Source organism: Sciurus carolinensis, chromosome 9, assembly GCF_902686445.1.
Source record: "Sciurus carolinensis chromosome 9, mSciCar1.2, whole genome shotgun sequence".
Lineage (NCBI taxonomy): Eukaryota > Metazoa > Chordata > Mammalia > Rodentia > Sciuridae > Sciurus > Sciurus carolinensis.
Window position 1 is genome coordinate 101,588,836 of NC_062221.1, and position 21,145 is coordinate 101,609,980.

Consider the following 21,145-nt stretch of genomic DNA (forward strand, 5'->3'; position numbering starts at 1 on the left):
GAAGAAAAGGAGATCGGATCAGGAATTGGGATGCAAACTGGGGTCAGAGATGTTAGGTCCTGGGGGTGCTGAATCAGTGCTTGTTCCATAGAAGAGCAGACCAGAGAGAATGATGTGTTGAGAAAACAGACCATGTTTTAGTAGTCTGAGGCCCTGATAAGGTTCAGGAATAATGTGGTCTTAGGTGACCTGCAAAAATGGAAAAAAAAAAAAAAGGAGAGAAAGAAGAGATTGCAGTCATGTTCAGAGCCTGGGGATTGCAGTTTCAAATTTAGGAAATGACTGTAGGCCTCAGTATAAAATCATTAAGGATTGTTCTAACTTCATTGTTCCAATGGAGACCTGCTTACAGAAAGGTGTGGGTCAACACAAAAGCTTTATTCAGCCTCCAGTTAATGGAATCCTGCCCATATTTGCCATGTGTAAATTTTCTTTTTCCTATCTCTTTATCACTACCTGCTAGATAATAGCCTAGGGGTCTTAAAGCATCTCTGCATAGATTTGTCCACTCAACTGCCCTTTTGGCTTTGGATCCCCACTCCTCCCCCGTATATCCTGCTTTAACTCTGCCCGTGTACAATGTGCTTCCTAGATGTCTGACCAAGTTTCATTCTATTTACAGGCTATCTTCTCCTCAGTCTGTTGGCTCCAATGATTCCCATCTCTTTCACACTCAAAATACTTTCACTTTCCCCCCAAGTTCTCCCAAACTCATTTAATCATGGCACCAGTCTGTAGTCTATGATCTCACAGATTTTCTTTTTCTATATTGTTAATTGAACCCAGGTGATCTTGTGTTTTTTTTATCAGATCAAGGAAAGGATGAGGCTCCTAGAGCCTGTGGTGCCTCCTAACACAAAGACCTGTGAACTAACGTGGTTATATAAAGTGTTCTGGAAATGCCAAGGAGGTGTGCCCTAAATCTCAAAATATGTATAATGTGAGTGAGGGACAGTGTAAACACAATCAAGGGATAGTATAAACACAATCATCAACCCTATTCAAAATGCTGAGGAAACAGGAAGAATGTAGTGGCCACTGACCTGAAACCCACCCAGACCAATGTTATGTGGGCACTCTACTCTGAGAGCTGGAAATTCACCTTCATTAAAGCCCACTTTTACTCCTTGGGTTTCTAGTTTGCTGTACTCTGCACATCTTGAATTCCCCTCTGGGCTCTTGACTCTTCCTGGAGAAGTCCTGTCAGGTGTTTGAGAAATCTAGATTATAGCTAAGCAGTCTTCTCAGGCTACTTTCTACCTACTTTCATTTGAAATGTCTCTTTTCTTTTAGTTCAAGTTAATATAATTCTCTTAAAAACTTTGTTTTCCTATGAATCTGACTGACAGTTACTATGTGCTCCAATGCACATAAATTATTATTTTTGAGATACACTTTTCTCTTCTTAGGGAAGCATACTGGAGCTGTGGAGCAACACTTTAGATTCTTAGAAGTCCCTTTGTCTAGATTAAAGGCTTAACTATGAATCCACTTATTTTTTTTCCCAGTCTTAAAAGGTTTTATAGCCATATTCTTGATTTGTTCTTTATCCCAGAAACATTTTTACTTTGAGAAACTTTTGCTATCTGGACTGAATGGGAATGTGGAATAGTTTTGTTTGGACAGATTCACAAGTTTTGTTCAAAATTCATTGAAAACTTATCTTCCAGGTTACTTCAGACCACGTGTTTAGAAATTGTTTTGCTATTATAAAATATGAGTTGTTATCTTTCTAGTCTTCAAGATAGTTTTTGTCCCCCTTTAGTTTCCACTAAAAATTTTTTCATAAATCTCTTAGATGTTTTTACAGTTTCCACATGCCACTTAGCCAAAGACAGTGTCTCCTATGAACTGACACTGAGTTGAGTTTACATGGAGGGAATATGCTAGGTGTTTGTTGTCAATTCTGCCTCACTACTGAGCTCCCAATATCCTGCAATGTAAAGAAGCCAGAACTACATTTCCCAGAATGCCCTTCTCTAAGTGGCATGAGAGGAATTTTCATAAAGATTGGGAGGGGCAGCAACAGGAGGACTGATGGCTGGTGGTGAATGTATTCAGATGTGTGGGCAGATCTTGACAACAGCTTTTCTGTGTGCTCTGAGAAGCAGTATTTGGGAGTCTTCCGTGATATACTTAGGAACTGCACCACTTCCAAAGCAGGCCTCTAAGAGTCACCTACTTCAGGACTTTAGGCTGAGGGGTTTCAGTGTCTGCTCCTTTGACTTTAGGAGGCATATGGATTGAATGTAAATTTTGACTCTCTTGCTCTTTGTCCTCTATCTTTTCAACATTGATTTTTAACTCTAATACCTTCATTAAACATCTTTATTTCAGGTAATATTTTGAGTGGTTGTTTTCTAACCAGATCTGGTTGGATACAAGCAGGTATACTGCTAGATGGTTACTGGAAATTAGTTTTTCATCACCTCCATGTCTTATTATTAGAGTGTTTGAGGAGGACTTGGGTAATTGCCTGGGATATTGACGAGTCTATCCTGGAAAGTAAGGCAGTCGCACACTTTTCCAGTTTTCTGAAACTATCAAAGGGCAAATGAGTCAACTTTCATGAGACATACATACTCTTATGGGAGTGTTCTTTTGAGAAGATTGTTCATTTCTTGGTAGTTACTGACATCCACATGCAGTTATTGATTTGTTAAGTAGCATTAACCACGTCTTAACATTTAGAAAGAGAATAATTCTGATTTTAAATGAAGTGTATAAATATATACATGTACACACACACACACACACACACATATATATATATATATATATATATATACACAAAACAGTGTGTATACACACACCACTGTTTTCATTAGCTTTTTCATCACCATGACCAAAATACCTGACAAGAACAACTTAGAGAAGAAAATTTATTTGGGACTCATGGTTTTAGAGGTCTCAGCACATAGATGGCCAATTCCATTGCTCTGCACATCATAGGGGAAGGGTCCAGGGAAGGAAAGCTGCTCAACTCATGGCAGGGTCAAGAAGCCAAGGGTGGGGGACACAGGGAATATGAAACCTTCCAGGGCATGCTCCCAGTGATCCACTTCCTCCAGCTATACCCCTGCCTATAGTTACCATTCAGTCCATTCAAACTGGGATGGATTGATTGGGTTTTAATATTCACAGCCCAATTATTTTACCTCTGAATATTTCTGCATTAATATAAGAGCTTTTGGGGGATGCCAGATACCCAAACCATAACATGCATATTTAATATCTCAAGTGGTTCTGGTTACTGTTTTCAAGAGACACTTGCTTAATAAGTCAGCGGTACTTGGGAAAATAATCAAATCAAAGCAATGACAATCTTAAGAAAAACCGCACTATGCTCACTGAACACTGCAAAAATAGTTATAGAAACACCTGTTATAGAAAAAGAAGCAGGAGTTTCAAGATGGCGGCCTAGAGGGCAGCTGCATTTCACGTTGCTCCAGGACGCAGGATTCAAAAGAGGAGATAGTGAGAGACTTGGGACCAACTCAAAGCCGCCGGGTGAGTCTCTACCGTTGGGGAGGCGTCCCGGATGGGGCGGTAGCCCCGGAACGCAGGGAATTTGTGAAGTGGAGTTGCTCGGCGAGACGCCCCTCCGCCCGCTGGAGCGGTAAACACGGACAACTGGGATCATCGTAGAGGAGGCGGCTCAGCACAGCGCTTGGACTCGGAGCAACCACTGGGGCTCTAGGCGGCTGCCTGAGGAGGAGCTGCATGGTGAGCTGTTTAGACTCAGAGTAATCGCTTCTGAACACCGGGGGGTTGCCCGGAGGAAGAGGAGAAGCGCGGCGGGTCGCTTGGTCTAGGAATGACTGCATCAGAGCCACAGGCGGTTGCCAGAGGAGGAGGCGAGTGGTGAGTTGATTGCACTCAAAGCGACCGCTCCTGAACACTGGTGGCCTGCCTGGAGGAGGAGCGCGGTGGGTCACTTGGTCTTGGAGCCACCGCCCCTGAACACCCGGGGGGCTACCCCGAGGAGGAGGAGGAGGAACAGGGCGGGTCACTTGGGCTTGGAGTGACTGCCTAGGGCTATGGGAGGTTGGCGGGAGGAGGAGACGCGAAGTGAGTTGCTTGGAATCCTAGTGACTGCGTCAGAAACCGCGCTGCTGTCCGGTGGAGGAGGTGTGTGGTGGGTCTCTGGGTATCGGAGCTATTGTACGGGGCTCCAGGTGGTGGCTCAGAGGAGGGGCCGCATAGCCAGGCGATTAGGTGCAGAGTAGGGTCCCAGGAGCTAGGTGGCTTCTTGCTGGAAGAGCCACACAGAGACATGCCTAGGGGCAGAGCGAAGTTTCCAGGACTGCAGGCAGATTATCTGGGAGAGGCAGCCTAAGGAGACTCGCCTGCGGAGGGTGAGGCTCCCAGGCCCAGGAGGTAGGTCTGGGCCCCTGGGAACGTTGCAGAGGAAGACAGCCCAGCCCAGGCGGTAGTTGTAGATTGAGGGGAACCTCTAGGAGGTTCCCACAGGGACGGTAAAACCAGAGACACAGGCACAAACAGGACTTGCCTCAGCCTGCAGCCTAGTTCCCCGTTGGATGACCATTGGTCAACAAGTGGAGACACCTCTGACCATTAGCAGGGAATATACCCCACCTGAGGGTCACCACCCTAGAGAGGCAGCTTCTTCGTGGAGCTCCGCATTATCAACTTCCTCTAAGACTTCAGGCTACTGAAGGATCAGAGGGGATATACTAGCAATCTTCAGGGACATTATAAGTCGATAGAGGAAATCTGCAATATCTTAATGACCCACTGATTCCTGAACAATATGAGAAAACAAGGGAAGAAAATGCCCCAAACAAATCTAGATGTTACATCAATAGAATCCAACGACAGCATGGCAGAAGAAATGACAGAAAGGGAGTTCAGAATGTACATAATTAAAATGATTAGGGAAGCAAACGATGAGATGAAAGAGCAAGTGCAGGCATTGAATGATGAGATGAAAGAGCAAATACAGGCATTGAATGATTGCACCAATGGACTGTTAACAGAGCAAATTCAGGAAGCAAAAGATCATTTCATAAAGAGTTAGAGATATTGAAAAAAACCAAACAGAAATCCTTGAAATGAAGGAAAATATAAACCAAATTAAGAACTCCATAGAAAGCATAACCAATAGGATAGTACACCTGGAAGACAGAACTTCAGATATTGAAGACAAAATATTTAACCTCGAAAACAAAGTTGAACAAACAGAGAAGATGGTAAGAAATCATGAACAGAATCTGCAAGAACTATGGGCTATCATGAAAAGGCCAAATTTGAGAATTATTGGGATTGAAGAAGGCTTAGAGAAACAAACCAAAGGAATGAACAATCTATTCAATGAAATAATATCAGAAAATTTCCCAAATCTGAAGAATGAAATGGAAAATCAAGTTCAAGAGGCTTATAGGACTCCAAATACACAAAATTACAACAGACCCACACCAAGGCACATTATAATGAAAATACCTAACATACAAAATAAAGACAGAATTTTAAAGGCTGTGAGAGAAAAGAACCAAATTACATTCAGGGGGAAACCACTACGGATATCAGTAGATTTTTCAATCCAGACCCTAAAAGCTAGAAGGGCCTGGAACAACATTTTTCAAGCTCTGAAAGAAAATGGATGCCAACCAAGAATCTTATACCCAGCAAAGCTTACCTTCAAATTTGACGATGAAATAAAATCTTTCCATGATAAACAAAAGCTAAAAGAATTTACAAAAAGAAAGCCAGCATTACAGAACATTCTCGGCAAAATATTTCATGAGGAAGAAATAAAAAACAAAGAAGCAAATCAGCAAAGGGAGGAATTATCCTAAAGGAACTGTCAAATAAAGGAGGAACCAAGATGTGTCAAAAAAGAAATAAATAAATAAATAAAATTTTAAATATGAACCAAATGACCGGGAATACAAATCATATCTCAATAATAACCCTGAATGTTAATGGCCTGAATTCATCAATCAAAAGACATAGACTGGCGGATTGGATTAAAAAGAAAGATCCAACAATATGTTGCCTGCAAGAGACTCACCTCATAGAAAGAGATACCCATGGACTAAAGGTGAAAGGATGGGGAAAAACATACCATGCACATGGACTCAGCAAAAAAGCTGGAGTATCCATCCTCATTTCAGATAATGTGGACTTCAAACCAATGTTAGTCAGAAGGGATAAGGAAGGACATTTCATACTGCTTAAGGGAAGCATAAATCAGCAAGATATAACAATCATAAACATCTATGCCCCAAACAGTGGCTCATCCATGTATGTCAAACAAATCCTTCTCAATTTCAGAAACCAAATAGACCATAACACAATAATACTAGGTGATTTTAACACGCCTCTCTCACCACTGGACAGATCTTCCAAACAAAAATTGAACAAAGAAACCATAGATCTCAATAACACAATCAATAATTTAGACTTAACAGACATTTATAGAATATACCATCCAACCAAGAGCGAATACACTTTCTTCTCAGCAGCACATGGATCCTTCTCTAAAATAGACCATATATTATGCCACAAAGCTAATGTCAGCAAATACAAGAAGATAGAGACACTACCTTGTATTCTATCAGATCATAATGGATTGAAGTTACAAATTAATGAAAGAGTAAAAAACAGAAACTACTCCAACACCTGGAGATTAAACAATATGCTATTATATGATGAATGGATAACAAAAGATATTAGGAAGGAAATTAAAAAATTCTTAGAGGTAAACGAGAACAAAGAAACATCATATCAAAATCTCTGGGACACTATGAAAGCAGTACTTAGAGGAAGATTTAGGGTTCATGGAGCACATTTAATAAAAGAAGTAAAACTCAACAAATAAACAACCTAACACTATAGCTCAAAGCCCTAGAAAAAGAACAGACCAACACCAAAAGTAGTAGAAGACAGAAAATAGTTAAACTGAGAGCCGAAATCAACAAAATTGAAACAAAAGAAACAATACAAAAAATTGACAAAATGAATAGTTGGTTCTTCAAAAAAATAAACAAAATTGATAAACCTTTAGCCACACTAACAAAGAGAAGATGAGAGAAAACCCAAATCACTAAAATTCGGAATGAACAAGGAAATATCACAACAGACACGACTGAAATACAAAACATAATTAGAAGCTATTTTGAAAATCTATACTCCAACAAAATAGAAAATTTCGAAGACATCAACAGGTTTCCAGGGACATATGAATTGCCTAAACTGAACGAGAAGGACATACACAATTTAAATAGACCAATTTCAAGTAATGAAATAGAAGAAGTCATCAAAAGCCTACCAACAAAGAAAAGTCCAGGACCAGATGGGTTCTCAGCCGAGTTCTACAAAACCTTTAAAGAAGAGCTCATTCCAATACTTCTCAAAGTATTCCATGAAATAGAAGAGGAGGGAACCCTCCCAAACTCATTCTATGATGCCAATATTACCCTGATACCTAAACCAGACAGAGACACATCGAGGAAAGAAAATTTCAGACCAATATCCTTAATGAACATTCACGCAAAAATTCTCAACAAAATTTTAGCAAATCGCATACAAAAACATATTAAAAAGATAGTGCACCATGATCAAGTGGGTTTCATCCCAGGGATGCAAGGTTGGTTCAACATCAGGAAATCAATAAATGTAATTTACCATATCAATAGACTTAAAGTCAAGAATCACATGATTATTTCGATAGATGCAGAAAAAGCATTTGATAAAATACAGCATCCCTTCATGCTCAAAACACTAGAAAAAATAGGGATAGTGGGAACATTCCTTAACATTGTAAATGTCATCTACGCTAAGCCCATGGCTAATATCATTCTAAATGGTGAAAAACTGAAAGCATTCCCTCTAAAAACTGGAACAAGGCAGGGATGCCCTCTTTCACCACTTCTATTCAATATCGCCCTTGAAACTCTAGCCAGAGCAATTAGACAGACCAAAGAAATTAAAGGGATACGAATAGGAAAAGAAGAACTCAAACTATCCCTATTTGCTGATGATATGATTGTATACTTAGAGGAACCAGGAAATTCCACCAGAAAACTGTTAGATCTCATAAATGAATTCAGTAAAGTAGCGGGATATAAGATCAATGCACATAAATATAAGGCATTTCTATACATAAGCGATGAATCTTCAGAAAGAGAAATTAGGAAAACTACCCTATTCACAATAGCTTCGAAAAAAATAAAATACTTGGGAATCAAACTCACAAAAGAGGTGAAAGACCTCTACAATGAGAACTACAGAACACTCAAGAAAGAAATTCAAGAAAACCTTAGAAGATGGAAAGATCTCCCATGTTCTTGGATAGGCAGAATTAATATTGTCAAAATGGCCATACTACCAAAAGTGCTATACAGATTCAATGCAATTCCAATTAAAATCCCAATGATGTACCTTGCAGAAATAGAGCAAGCAATTATGAAATTCATCTGGAAGAATAAAAAACCCAGAATAGCTAAAGCAATCCTTGGCAGAAAGAGTGAAGCAGGGGTATCACAATACCAGATCTTCAACTCTACTACAAAGCAATAGTAACAAAAACGGCATGTTATTGGTACCAAAATAGAAAGGTGGATCAATGGTACAGAATAGAGGACAGGGACACAAACCCAAATAAATACAATTTTCTCATACTAGACAAAGGTTCCAACAATATGCAATGGAGAAAAGATAGCCTCTTCAACAAATGGTGCTGGGAGAATTGGAAATCCATATGCAACAGAATGAAACTAAACCCATATCTCTCACCATGCACGAAACTAAACTCAAAATGGATTAAGAATCTTGGAATCAGATTAGAGACCTTGCATCTTATAGAAGAAAAAGTAGGTCCAGAGCTTCAACATGTCGGCTTAGGACCAGACTTCCTCAATAGGACTCCAATAGCATAAGAAATAAAAGCAAGAATTAATAACTGGGATAGATTCAAACTAAAAAGCTTTCTCTCAGCAAAGAAAACTATCAGCAATGCAAAGAAAGAGCCTACAGAGTGGGAGAAAATCTTTGCCAATCATACTTCAGATAGAGCACTAATCTCCAGAATCTATAAAGAACTCAAAAAACTCTACACCAAGAATGCAAGTAATCCAATCGACAAATGGGCTAAGGAAATGAATAGACACTTCACAGAAGAAGATCTACAAGCAATCAACAAACATATGGAAAAATGTTCAACATCTCTAGTTATAAGAGAAATGCAAATCAAAACCACCCTAAGATTCCATCTCACCCCAATTAGAATGGTGATTATCAAGAATACAAGCAACAACAGGTGTTGGTGATGATGTGGGGAGAAAGGTACACTCATACATTGCTGGTGGGGCTGCAAATTAGTACAGCCACTCTGGAAAGCAGTATGGAGACTCCTTAGAAAACTTGGAATGGAACCACCATTTGACCCAGCTATCCCACTCCTTGGCCTATACCCAAAGGATTTAAAATCAGCATATTACAGAGATATAGCCACATCAATGTTCATAGCTGCTCAGTTCACAATAGCTAGATTGTGGAACCAACCTAGATGTCCTTCAATTGATGAATGGATAAAGAAACTGTGGTATATATATACAATGGAATATTACTCTGCCATAAAGAATGATAAAATTATGGCATTTGCAGGCAAATGGATGAAACTGGAGAATATCATGCTAAGTGAGATAAGTCAATCTCAAAAAACCAAAGGAAGAATGATATCGCTAATAAGTGGATGAGGACACATAATGGAGGGTGGGAAGAGTTAGTGTTAGGGTTAGAGTTAGGGTTAGGGAGCGGGGCAAGAATGGAGGAAGGAAGGACTGTATAGAGGGAAAAGAGGGGTGGGAGGGGTGGGGGGAAGGGAAAAAAATAACAGAATGAATCAAACAACATTACCTTATGTAAATTTATGATTACACAAATGGTATGCTTTTACGCCATGTACAAATAGAGAAACAACATGTATCCCATTTGTGTACAATAATAAAATAAATAAATAAATAATAAAAAAAAAGAAAAAAAATTATTATCTGGTAATGGCAAAGATTTTCCTTTCATTTATTGCACAGTAGCAACAAGTTTGTTTCAACCTCTCAATTTCTCTGTTGTGTAAGCAACAAGAGTAAATAAAATTTTAATGCAGAAAGAAAAAAAAAAAAAGAAAAAGAAGCACATAGGCATGGACAGGCTGTACTGATTTCTTTGTTGCTGGAACCAAAAGAGGGAGAAAGCAGAGTGTGTGGGAGGGTGGAGGAGGTGTGGGGACATATGGCAGAAGTGGGGTTATGAAGACAGAAAGAAATGGTGCTTATCCTAAGATCGGAACTTCAGCTTATTATTACTGTATTAGTTCATTTTGTGTTGCTATGACAGAATATCATGCCCTAGATAATTTATAAAGAACAAAAATTACTTCTTATAATTCTGAAAGTTGGAAGTCCAAGATCAAAGGGCTCATATCTGGCAAAGGCCTTTTACTCCATCATTCCATGCCAAATAATGAAAGGGCAAAAGAGGGAGAAAGAGTTAACCAAACTTTCTTTTATAACAAAGCCACTGTTCCAAGAATGGCATTAATTCATTCATGATGGAAGAGAATTTATGACCTACACATCTCCCGGAAGGCACCATGTCCCAATTTTTTTTCAATGGAGATTAAGTTTCTAACACAAGAACTTTGGGAAACATGTTCAAACCATAGCACCTATCAAGCACAATACTGTGAATAGAACTCACAATTTCAGCAGAACTTCATTTCATTTCAATCATGGTTCTCCCACTTACCACTATGAACTCAGGAAAGTCACTTCAACTATCAAAGACTCAGTTTCATTATCAGCAGAGTGAAGATAGTAAAAGTCCAATTTTATGAAGTGTGGTTGAAAATTAAAAATAAATCACTAACGTGCCTAAGAGTCTAAGAAACTTAATGTTTATATCAATTATCTGTAATTTTGAGTTAGCAACTTCTATCTTTAGGATTGGGAGAAGCAATGGAGAAATCATGGAATGGACCTGAGAGGGTATGATTTTACTTTTACCCCAGTTCTCATTTTATGCTGTACAAACTACCATCATGGTCTAATATCAAGTTTTCTAATACTATTTGTAAGGAAAATTATTTCTAAAATTAGTTAATTATCGACAATCTGGTAAATATCTTAATCAAGGGAATAAAATATTTTGGACTGAACAAACTATATCCCAAAATGAGAAGTTAGAAATAGTTAATTTTCCATAAGTATGAACACATTGTCATGGTAAATTATTTAAAAAATGGCACCTGCTTAGAATATGTTAAAAACTTACTGAAAGTTGTGGTTTTGATGTTAAAAGATACTTAATTTTAGTTATGATATTTGATTAGTAACTTCAGGGTTTTTCTAGTACATTATAATTGTTAACCAAGCTAAGCTAGTGAGGTTTAAACAATTTTAAGTACAGCAATCCTTTCCCCACTTTGCTTTTTCTTTCTTTCTTTTTTTTTAACCAGTACTTGATAGGCATTAGACTGTTATTTATATTTTATGCAAATAAAGCTAATAAAGGTACTTCATTTGATCATGATGTTTATTATTTTCTTTTATAGTATGTTAAGTTTTTCATATTTAAAGCACCTTTTCCCTTTTGATTTCCTTTAGACTTTATATGTAAATTACATTTTTACATGAAGTCAGTTGAGAAGGAATGGGCTAGTTAGCAAAGTATCACAAATAAGACAAATGATTAACATTGACATTTGTTGGACACCCATGGCCCGATAGGGCTTGTATATAAAGCGGAAGTTTACTAGCACAGTGTGAGTGCTAATTGCTGTCAGTTGAATTTGGGCGGTTGATTTGTCATTTTAAATAATGACATCATAGAATGTTCAGCACTGAGTACAGGGCAGATGTTACGTGGCCATAATTTGGAGTTCTGTTTGAATGCAATCTGGTCTTTCAGTCTGTTGGTTAACCAAGGCTAGCAACTAAAAATGAGGAGTAACTTAACTTTTATGCTTGGATAAGACAGGCAGCGATTGAGATATGTTTAGCCTAAATACACCCTGGTTTTATATAAAGTCTAAAGATTTTAAATAAGGAAGGTTTTTTTTTTTTTTTTTCTGTTTTCATTTTATTTAGTTTGTTTTAGTTAATGCTATAGACTACAAAGATACAAATTGCAGGAAAGGGCATGACTAACGTACTAACATCTTGAGATTCAGCACCAAGATAATTGTTAAGAAACCTGTTTATATTTGAATCGCAAGAAAATGAACTCCTTTTCATGTACTTTGGCTTAAAAATTTTAGTACAATAATGAAATTGTTACTAGTTTTTCTCTTCTGTAAGATTTTTGCGTTAGTAGTTTTAACATACAAAACAAGTTCTCATTTAGTTACTTCTACTACTTTTACTACTTTTTTTTAGTTCTTCTATTAGATTACAATTATTATGTGACTATTATTATTGTTTTATTTTAATAAGTAAGTACACTTGAAGCAGATGCTAATAAAAGTCAAATGTTTTAGAGTAAATTATAAAAATATAGAGTATGTTGAATATTTCAGAAATGACTTGATTAAATGATGATGGTCTATATGCTACTGAGTTTTATTAGCATAGAATAAATCTCAAGGGTCATCTGAATGGAAGTGTAAAATGCTGGCGAATGTAACTCTTGCATTTGTGGATTCATTTCCTACGTTTTGAGCATCAATCAACAAATACTAAGCAGTGCAGCATGTGGGTTCTATATGTGATACATAAGCATTAAAGATGCAGCTAATGCCATCAGACAGTAAATTGTTTATCAATAGTTGAGGAAAATAGAAATACTCTTATCAGCAAACATTTATTTATATCCAGCATTATGGTCGGTACTCTGGATATATAAACGAATATGGCATTAACATTTTCTCAATTAGCTCACTATTATGTATATGAATCATTGCAATGTGATGAGATAAATGTATTCTTGCAGTCATTTAAAAAATTTCTGGGCATACAAATATTTTCTGTGATACAACAGAGATATTAACAGTCATAGTTATTGTTAAAAATAGTGAAATGTTTCCCTGACAGTTGATAAATGAAATATTAAAAACTATAATAAGCAGTATATTGAATAATTCACATTCTGAAACTCATTAATTCTAGTCAATCAATAAAGACAAAATATTGAAAATTGTCCTTTTATTGCGAAATGATAATAGATATGCAGACTGAAAAAAATCTTGGCAGAATTTTAAGGGCTGAGAGTATTTAAAATATAATTGCATTAGTTCAGCCGACACTGAGGGAGGATTCACCATGATGAATGATATTGTTCGTTAAGGGATCTGCTGTACTTGAGACTATAAGTTCTGCAAAGATGTTGCCCTTTGGTGCCAGAGAGGTATGAGGAATGGCCTGTGTGTGGTTTGTGCATGGAAGCTGGTTGCCCTGGTTGGCTGCTAAGCAGGCCAGGTGGCAGCCCAGGCATGAGCAATTGCTTTTGTCTGCTGCTCTAGAGCTGTATAGCATGCCAAAGTAGCACTGCTGGTATTATTGTCATTGAGACATGTCTCTGGGTCCAGGTCATTTATGAATCTGACATTTAAGTTCCTGCCATAGTGTATAGGCATAATGCCTAGAACTATTGATTATGGTTCTATATCTACCCATATCACATCTATAAATAGTCTAATGGAACTCAAGACCATTTTGTTAAGCAAAATAAGCCAAATTCAAGAAAGTCAAGGGTCATATATTTTCTCTGATATATGGAAACTAGAGGGGAAAAAAAAGGAAAAGAAAAGTAGGGAGTAGGGGTGGGGATCTCATGAAAATCAAAAGGAGATCAATAGAGGAAAGGGGACAAGGGGTGGGGTCAGGGAGGCAGAAGGGAAGAGGAAGTGCTAGGGAACGATATTGGCCAAATTATAATATTACATTGCTTGCACGTATGAATATATAACAATAAATCCCACCAATTATGTATACCTATAACACATCAATAAAAAATGTGGGAAAAAAGTTCATAAATAAATTCTTTCTGAATTATACCAGAAGAAAGGAGATAAGTGAAGACAATAAGTTTACAGCCAGTGAATATGTAAACATGTAGATTGGTTGGGGGCATGAACTGGCAGGAACTTGGGGGTTTTCACATATCATAAGCTCTGTTTTCTCTTTGAATGGGGGACAGTGTCATTTGTTGAGAAGGCAAAAGCCAGGGTCATAAAAAGTAAAATGAATGTATAGCATAATTGTTGCAGGAAGCAAGGTGAGAAAAGGCAAAAGAATTCTGTGTACTGTGTATTGTTTCAAGTTGTATAGGCATAAATCCATACAACAGTGCAATTTTTCTTTGGAAATGATCAGTAATCATAGTAAGTGTAGAAAGGGAACATTGCTGACTTATATCTTGCTGTGGGGGAAACACAATGTACCAAGGGAGTTGAGGATAGTAGAAGAAAAATAGCTAGACGCCAATCGGAAATAAATTTAGATTGCAAAAAGAGAGATTGCAAAAATATCTATCACTATTTTTATATTGATTATACACTGAAACAATATTGTGGATATACTGGACTAAGTAAAACGTGTTGTTTCCCATGCATGGTGGTACATGCTTATAATCCCAGTAACTTGGGAGGCTGAGGCAAGAGTATCGTGAGTTCAAAGCCAGCCTCAGCAATTTATCAAGGTCCTAAGCAACTTGGCAAAATCCTGTCTCAAAATAAAATATATAAAAGGGGATGTTGTGCATCCTGGATTCAATTTCAGGTACCAAAAAACCCAAAACAGAAACAAAAACAAAAATGCATTATTAAAATTAAAAAAAAATTTAGATTGTAAGATATTATGGTTTAGAAATGATTTGTACCCCAAAAGCTCATGCATAAGAAAATGCAAGACAGTTTAGAGGTGAAAAGATTGGATTATGAGAACTTTAACATAATCAGTGTGTTAATCCTTTTGAATGGCTTATTTCAGTGGTAACTGTAGACAGGTAGGGTGTGGCTGAAGGAGGTGGGTTGCTGGACATACGCCCTTGCGGTTTATATTTTGTACCTGATAAACAGAGCTCTCTGTTTCCTGATTGCCAGGTTCTGAGCTGCTTTCCTCTTCCACACACTTTGGCCTCCCCTCGGACCCAGAGCAATGGAGTCAGCTGTCTATGAACTGAGACCTCAGAAACCATGAACTGCAAATAAACTTTTCCCTCTCTAAAGTCATTCTTGTCAGGTCTTTTCATCTCAGTGGTGAAAAAGCTAACTAAACCACAAGGGAAGAAGACAGTATCTTGACCTAAAGGGTGACTTTGATTGGTTAGGAGGAAGTGAGAATTTCAGTCAGAGCTCATATGTCCTCTCCTCTTCTTCAGTTGATCACTAAAATTGGCTCCTCAGTTCATGATTTTCCATTGCTCAGCCCTTTGCCTCTGCACTTACCACTCTGGAGTCAAATTCTTTCAGAATGGCTTCCCTCCAAGAAACGTTTGCATTTCTCTGGTACATTCCCACTGTGGGCTTTTCCTCTAGCTTAGTGATTTTCCATGTGTCATTCTTAGACTACCAGCATCATCATCAGCTGCCATCTTCTAGAAATTTCAAATTCTTATCTCCACCCTTAATACACTGAACCCAAAACTTTGGCAGTGTATCCCAGCAATCTCTGTTTTAATTGCTACCCCAGGAAATCTTGATGGATGCTTGAGTACAACTAGTGGTCTGGCTGTTCTTGGCAACTTACCTGAGATAAATACTTGGTTAATTAACTCAATCACCTCCTTCAAATCTTTGTTCAAATTTCCACCATTCTACTTGAAATTGCAGCCTACATTACCTCTCATCCTCCTTATGGCATCTCTTCCTTCATCCTAACTCAGTTTTAATTTTTCTTTTTTCCTTACCATTTATAATCCCTTATAATACATCCTCACTTATTATCAATGTTTTTGTCTGTCTCTACATACTAGAGGAATTGACTTGAGAACAGGATCTTTGTTTTGCTTATTGATATATTCCACATTACCAGAACAGTATCTGACATACAGTAGGAGCTCAATCAATATTTGTCAAATGAATATTTTTCTATCATCTGAACAAACAGTCATTCCCAAGGCAGCCACCTTTGCTGGGTTTGTGGTGAGGCAGCAGGATGAAATAGCATCTCAACCTTCCTCTTTGCCATACATATGTCCCCCTCAGTGCTGTTCTTCAGTCCACAGAAGTCTCCAGAATGCTTTTTGACACTATCCTAGAAGCTCCTTTCTCTCAGCTTAGAGTGGAATTCTAAAGTGGTATGCTGAGTGTTACAAAAAAGCAGAGTAAGATTGGGTTTTATGGGAGCAGAGAAGTAACCAGCATGGCAGAGGGGCCTGAAGGGTCAAAGGGTGTGAGGCAGAATTTCAGAATGCAGAGATTGCCTCCTGACTTCTAATGATTGAAGAATGGAAGCTGAAAAGAGCTGGGAGCAGAGGGATGAGGTGGCTGGGCAGTGGAGAAGGTGACCTTTCATCTCATTTCTGCAGTCTGTACACTGACTGATGTCAATCTGGGAATCCTTTCAGATTCTGACCACTTTTGTCACTTTCTTTTATTCATATCTATATTTCTACTCATCTAAAGTATAATATAATTCCTGAAACAAAGTCTACCTGGATCATGTAATGGTATTCTGCTGTGATAAAATGTCTGTAATAATACCCAGGAAGCTAAATTCATCTAAAATATCTACTTACTTCTTAGCATTTTTTCTCAATATACCTGATGATTGAAGTCTGGAAGTTTTTGCTCAAATGGGGTTTTAAAACCACAAACATGAGTGCTATAAGCAAGAAACTTTAAATAAATGTTATTTGACTCATTTCTATTTAAATTTAATTTATCACTAGGATAATTTAGGTTACTATTGTCATAGTACTGTATCAGGAGTTTTCAAAAATCAATGAATCATTTAAGTGATTTCAAAAGTAAACCTCATTTGTAGGTTCAGCAAGCAGAATAATTAATTATGAGTTAATGGACTTGAGAAATTAAACCTTATCAAAGCAAATATCTCTTATGCATTTTTAAAAGCATAAAAAATAAATTAATCAGCAAGTATTTATTTTAATTATTAGATAAGTAATGAAGTTTTTATCATTTGGGTTGAACCATCAACTTAAAACTTAATTCATTTACCATTTCTTGCCAAATGTCAATTGTCATAAAGAATGATAAGAAATCACAAAATGCAAAAGGTGTCCATGTGACAGACCATTATTTTTCTATCAGAGATAAAGTTCAATATTCAATAGAAACAAAATGCCATATTCAGCAATCAATTTTCACTTTTGGATAAAAAGGTTCATAAAAGTAGGAAAAAGCCTGATTCAGAAGCTAATTATAAAATAGTCCAGATGCCTCTCTACTAGGGTCTAAATTTTTATGTCACCCCAAATATTCAGATTCTGAAAACCTTGTCCCGAAGGGATGGTATTAAGAGGTAGAGTTTTTGGGAGGTGGTTAGGTCTTGGGGGAGGAGCCCTTGTGAATGAGGTTAATACCCTTATAAAATAGGTTCGAGAAAAATCCTTCATCATCATGTTAAGTGAAATAAAATAGACACAGAAATACCAGGACCACATGACCACACTCATGTGGAATATAAAAAAGTTGATCTCAGAAGTTGAGAGTAGAAAGGGCGTATTAGAGGCTGGGAAGGAGGGTTGATCTATGGGAATTGGGTTGCAGTCAGATAGGAGCAAGACGTTCTGGTGTGCCCTAGTGGGGCGACTACTGATAACAACAATATATTGTACATTTCAAAGAACAAGAAGAAAGGATTTTGAAAATTTTCACCATAAAGAAATAAAATATTTGAGAAGATAAATATGTTTAACCTGATTTAAATGTTATGAAATATGTACGTGTGTTGAAAAATTACATGGTACTCCATAAATATGTACTTTCTAAAGTTTTTATGTATCAGTTAAAAATGAAAAAGTAAAAAGACCTCCTGGCCCTTCCATCATGTGTGGTTGAAGTGAGAAAATGAGAAGTAGGCCCTCACCAGACAGACTCCAAATCTGCTTTGCCTTATCTTGGACTTCTTGGCTTCCACACCTGTGAGAAATAAATTTGCATTGTTTGTGTTGTTTTGTTAAAGCAACCTGAATGAACAAAGATATTCTCTTTAGTCCTACCATACCAGGGAGAAGGCAAACATAACAGGCCCTAGAGGACATTTTAGTAAAGAATTCAGTAATAGATCATCTGAGATGCAGGGAAGTTAAGGGAAGAGGCAGTCATTTAGCGATTTCAGCAGATGTGGCTCTAACCTGAGTAGAGATAGTCTTAGTTATCAATTTTTGGTATGTATTTGAAAAACAATTCACGGCCATATGGATATTACTTGCCTTAATATCCCCTTCCTAAATTTTATGCAAGCCATTTAAAATTAGTGTTTTGAGAATAAGATCCTTCTGTGCCCATTTAGTATCCTCAAAATGTCTTGCAAAAGTTATTACTCACCATGTGCGATCCAAGTTACTCTAAAGACATCATTATTTAACATCCTTGGAGTTTGTCTATTGAGTTCATTTTTAAGAAGCTAGCATATTATGAAAATGCATTTTGGCTATTGGAAAGTCCAAAGTGAAGTGACATATCTTTTTCCAAATCTTGCCTTACTTTTATATAAAGTGGTTCAATCTTATAATTTCCATTCTTTTATTTCATAATTTAACATTACTCATCTCTCTTGGACAGATGTTTAGTTTTGTAATACATATGAAAAAGTAAGTGAATTGTACAAAAAATCATAGAAAATGACTATCAAACAGATTTTGGAACTCCTTTTAGAACTTTTTTAGAAGATAGTATAATGTATCATATTTGCATAGAAATACATGTCACTAATCCAAGTTATGTTATTAACTGAATTAATATGGCTTTATGAAGTTAATGACTGCTTTTCCAAAAGGAAATCCAATTAAACCTGCATAAGAAAAGGAGGTCATCAACAGGTGACCTTGTATTGCACAGGCAGGAAATGAGGCAGTGGTGGGTCATTCAGGACACTGGGAAGGGAACAGGAAAATGGGATTGCCTCTTTGCAGTCCCAGCGATCTCTCTCATGAACATTTTTCTTGGCCTCTTTGTCCCTTTATTAATTCTCTCTGCTTGCATACCAAATCATATAAAATCCTGTCTCCAAAGTTTTATAACCTTTCTCTTCTCCAGCAGTTCATTTGCTCAGAATTTCCCTGCTCATTCTGAGGGGAGAGTTTTAGAAGGTGTTGTCAGATATTTTTAGGATACTAAAGTCAAGAACTATGGCAGGGGGAGAGGGACCATAAAAAGAATTTCAGAGAAAGGGCAATTACTCCAAACTATGTCAAGTAAATTGAAATGTCAAATCTATAGTATTGAATTATTATATTATTGATTTTCCTTGTTGAAGATTTTTAATAGCATGTTTATGACCAGAATAAATAAATGACATCAGAGTTAGTAGAGTACTTACTTTAGCTTATAGATCTAGTTAAAGGTAAGAGGATTCAGATTAAGGATAAGGGCTATGCTGTATTTTCATGTTTGTATTATAAAATGCAATAAATACATTTTAATCCATATTTGCAATTAGCAGCTCCCTGTGAGAGTCTGAATATCTTGGCATTCTTCTAAGGTAAGAAGAAAACTATATCAAATGAATACTCAATGGCCATGATTTTTTTGGCAATTAGCACCACTGTAGTCCCAATATCATTGAAATATGGCTGATTTTTCATCTAAAGATCACTTTCTATTGGTCAGGACAGTGTAATTTTTCAGAGGAAATTACTCTAATTAATCTGCTTTTTATAGTGTCAGTCTGTTTAAGGCCTGCCTTCTCTTCTTCTTGCTTCTTTTAGGAGAGGTAATGTAAATATTTAAATAGAAGTAAGTAGAGAACCATGATCATTGTATTCCATTATGCAATCAATATTAGGGTAAAACAGCTTCAAGTGACCTGTGTGGGTATTAAGGGGAAAAAAAAATTGACTTGGGTACTCAGGTACTGTACTACTGTAAGGAAGGGAAGGGATGGAAGAAAACTGGCCTGCACTGGAGAAAGTTCCTGAAGCTAAACAAGAAAAAATTCACTGGATTTCTCAGTATTAATCTCTGAATAAGAGAAGACCCACCAAGTAGGAAACCTGGTGCTCTGGGGCTATAATAAGAACTGGGCTGGGGTTGTAACTCAGTGGCAGAGCACTTGCCTAGTGTGTGTGAGGCACTAGGTTCCATCTTCAGCACCACATAAAAAAATAAGTAAATAAAATAAAGGTATTATGTCCATATACAACTGAATTTTTTTAAAAAAGAAGAAAAGCTAAGTACAGTCCTTGTTTCCAAAGGTGTTATGACTTAGTTGAGAAGACAGAACATATGTATTATTAATAGGTTTGGAAAAACTGACACAAATTTAGAGATGGTTAAGATCCCTGACTCTGAGGAGCAAGCATAGAAGTTTTCTCTAAATCATTTCAACTCCACGGACGTTGAAAGATCATTAACCCAGAAATTCTTGTTCTGAACTATAGAATCATGGCTTTCCATCTACAGAGCTATTTGGAAACAATTTGATTTTTAAATTATTTTTATTAATAATTTAATTAACTTTATCAGTTATTTTAATTTTGAAAATCATTTTTAAACACTATTTCCAAGCAAAGAAAAAGTAAATTGTCAGTTACATTGTGTATTTATGACTTTTATTCCCATTAGATACTTCAGAAATTCTGTACAGATAAAACTGAGGGGTACAAATAATAAAATAAGGTGTTGAGCTATGCTTTCCATTTACATCCCTTAGTCTTCAAAAGTATTTTTGACATCATATCCTGCTAATGTAAGTATTTAAAAAACTATTATGTTTATAATGAAAGAGTTAACAAAATGGATATACATTTAGCTTCCTTTCTTAAATATAGGAATAGCCTTTTGTATAATTCTCACATGCTGACTTAAATATAATGATGTTCATATTTTCAAATATAACAATGTTCATATTTTCTTTTTGCACATGGATTTTTCTTTTATCTTACCTTTAGTTTTATGCTAAAAAAATTTGAACTTCTTCAAATAAAAGTTGTTTGTGTGTTTATGACTTAAAAATAAATTATAGTTTAAATTAACTTTTATAACTATTTAGCATACTAT

At 36.8% G+C, this 21,145-nt stretch overlaps 1 protein-coding gene across 6 annotated transcripts in view; it reads right to left on the reverse strand.

Annotated features, from left to right (window-relative positions):
* Window positions 1-21,145, reverse strand: part of Htr1f (5-hydroxytryptamine receptor 1F) — a 161,945-nt gene that overhangs the window by 12,313 nt on the left and 128,487 nt on the right. For 3 of the 6 annotated variants that reach the window (XM_047563035.1, XM_047563039.1, XM_047563038.1), the window contains one exon: window positions 18,012-18,064. The exons of the other annotated variants lie outside the window; for them this stretch is intronic. The gene's annotated coding sequence lies outside the window, so the exon portion shown is untranslated. The remainder of the gene's footprint in view (window positions 1-18,011; window positions 18,065-21,145) is intronic. 6 annotated transcript variants of the gene reach the window in all.